The sequence below is a fragment of the Sinocyclocheilus grahami genome, unplaced genomic scaffold (assembly GCF_001515645.1).
Source record: "Sinocyclocheilus grahami isolate Dianchi unplaced genomic scaffold, SAMN03320097.WGS_v1.1 scaffold276.1, whole genome shotgun sequence".
Taxonomy (NCBI): Eukaryota; Metazoa; Chordata; class Actinopteri; order Cypriniformes; family Cyprinidae; genus Sinocyclocheilus; species Sinocyclocheilus grahami.
The window spans coordinates 646,286-649,397 of NW_015505455.1; positions in this window are offsets into that span (position 1 = coordinate 646,286).

Here is a 3,112-nt window from a genome sequence, read left to right on the forward strand (position 1 = left end):
ATGCTAGTGAGTAACACAATGGACTTTTTCACAGAGCAGCTAATAGGCCCTTCATGACATGGCACATGTTGGCAGGCTTGGCCTGCCCTGAGAGCTGACAGATCAGAGGTCAAAGTCAGTGGAGGGTTAATAAGTAGGTTGAGGTTAAGTTTAGGGTTGATCTAAGGATTTAGTCAATCTGCCCCTTGAACACCTCATGCTATAAAGAGCTAACACATATATTATCCCTTAGCCAGAGGGGTTATTTGAGCTGACCTTGTAGATGTAGATGTCTAAAAAAAAGGCCTGAAGGCATATTTTAAGAAAAGGGACATTTTTGTAATGATCAAAGAATAAGATAACATAATACTGTTTTAGAAAAACTCGGTTTCCTTGAAAAGAGCACTTTGGTTCTAAAGAACATGACAGAATGACTCAGAGACGCTAAACCTGCATGTTAATGATAGGGGTGAGTGTGTGTATGTTGAGGAAGGAATGGCTCTTTTCTGTCACAGGGTTCCCCTTAGCATCTTGGTTTCCTGTGTGTAAACGAGCAGATTTCTCTACCACATTTTCCAGGAAAATGCAAACCTGTTAAATTCTCGTTTCTCACTGTGATCAGAAATGGCCCTGAGCTGAGAAATGAATCCACTACGGCCTGGGAAACCAAGCAGCGATCAATATCTATTAGGGAATGGAGAAGTACAGACATTATCATCCCATTTGCCTGTAACAGTAAATGGCTGTAGGCCATGTTTTGGTATCCTAATACAAGAACAAGATTATTGCAGTCATTATCACTTGATATTTTTTAATTTGCAGAATGCAAATAAGTATATTCACATGATCCGGTCTGATGAGCTTAGCAGACATGAATAAGGGAACAGTCAGTCATAAAAATATCATATATAATCATAAATGAGGCTTAAAATGTATTTTGGTTATTGGCAAAATCTATTTTTACCAAATTAGTATATATAATATAAAGTTCAAATTTATATTTCAAGCTAAATGGGAACAAGAGACAAAAAGCAGACACTTTTTAACAAAACTGATGAAAATGGTGGTAAGTAGACAATAATTATGATCATTAAAATGATGATGTTCTCTTTGTGCGTCCAGAAGGTTTGTCCAGCAATGCTTCTCTCAGAAACAAAGCATGCTATTTTTATTTTTACACGTATTGAAATTAGGTGTATCTGCACCACGGGAAGTACATGTTGTGCTTTTACTTTCTGCTTTTATTCAATATGTGTTTTGCAGGTTGTTTACATGTACAGAACTGAACTGTTTTGGCAAAAATTACATTATACTTACTTTAGGTTATACGCATCATTGTATCATTATCTGTTGTAAATATAAGGGATTAATGATGCTAATGTGATGATGTTTACCAGTGACTCAGATCATGGATTTCCTTATAGACAATACAATGCACTCTTCCGGCTCCATAGTGACAAAACCCAACACTGGCACAAAGGTCCCTCAGATTAACTCATCCTCAAATGACCATATGCATCAAGTAACATGTTTTTGGAAAGCAAAGTCACGCTGCACTCTTTTTGTCCCTTTCATGATGACTCAACAGACAGTGAGCAGACTATTCGGATGTTTTAAAGAAGCAAAAAGCAGTTGTCGTATGCATCACAGTTTGTTTACATTCATTGCTATGGTTGTAGTGATAAAGTCTATGCATATATGGTAGCTTTAGAGACACTGCTGTCCTCTCCTAAACAGAATTCAGTAAACAAAGGACAGCGTGGTTGTTAACTCTTGAGTCATTCTTGCTCCTACACAGGATAGAGGGTGGGGAAAGTACCCATCTTAGGGGATTCAGATGTCTATAACCTGTTGACCAAGCAGGGATCAAGTTGACATCTTTTCATTTACTCATGCAGAATTAAATCTATATAAAGCAGGAGGCTTTTTTAGGCCCTTGGTGGATACAGAGATGGACCACCCCCCACAAAAGTATAAATCCCACAAACTTCTCAAACTTGCATGATTATGAAAGTTTTTTTGCAACATTTGCGTCAAGCCTGAGCAAAGTCGTTTGACTGAAACTTTGCTAATAAAAAAGGCGCAAGTTTATGTATACACTCTCAGAATGGTATAAAAGCTGTGACTGGGATGGTACCCTTTTAAAAGGTACACCTTTTTACCACAAAAGGATGAGTTTTAGTACATTAAAGGTATATATTTGTACCTAAAGTGTGCATATTAGTATCTTTTGAAAGTGTACTGTCTCAGTGACAGTTTTTGTACCTTTTTTTCTAAAGGTATAGTGTGAGGGAATTATATATATTTTCAAATGAATGCCATAAAACATTTACCTGAACTTAATATTTATTTTTATTTAATGCATATTCTCATTTTGTCACAAACAGGAGTTTCAAACCTCCCGTAGACCCCCTGTTGAAGGTCTTTGGTACGAAGTATAAAAAGTCATAGTGTGGGACTCTCACATGCTAAAGGAAATACATTTGTGTATATATTTAGACGCCTATTTAAACTATTCTACTGGTATATTTGTGCATTACTGGCCCACATCAGCCCAGCCTTCCCACAAGCTGTCCCAGAGGAGCTGCTTTATAGCAGCACTGCCCAGCATTTTCAACAATTTATGTAAGCTGTCTCTAGTACAGAGATAATCGACTTAGATGTTAAGAGGAAGCGTGTGAATTTCTGGAAATGATATTGGCCTTGTGAAATGACAATTTGAGATGCACAAAGTGTGCCCTTTATTCCAACACAGTCTATAGTTCTGCTTCAGAATATCCAGTGGGGTAAGAGAAATGTTTCTGCTTGCTTTCATTTTTTTTAAACAAAAACATTATTTATGATTTTTTTCAGTGTAAGATTTTGCACTGCATCTGCATAATTTGCATACTATTTTTCCCTCACTGAAAGAACTTGAAGACTAACAAAACTTTTCTAAGAGATACAATCTTGCATTGGAAGTAAATGATTACAGCAGTGTAAAAAAAAAAAAGAAGAAGCAGAACATCATAAATGAGCACTGATATGAATCTTTTGTCACCAAAGTTGTGGGATGACTTGTGCTTTAGCCATGCTTACAGCACCTGGCGATCATGTGGGCTGGGATGTGTTTGGGCATGTGGTGCTTACAAAG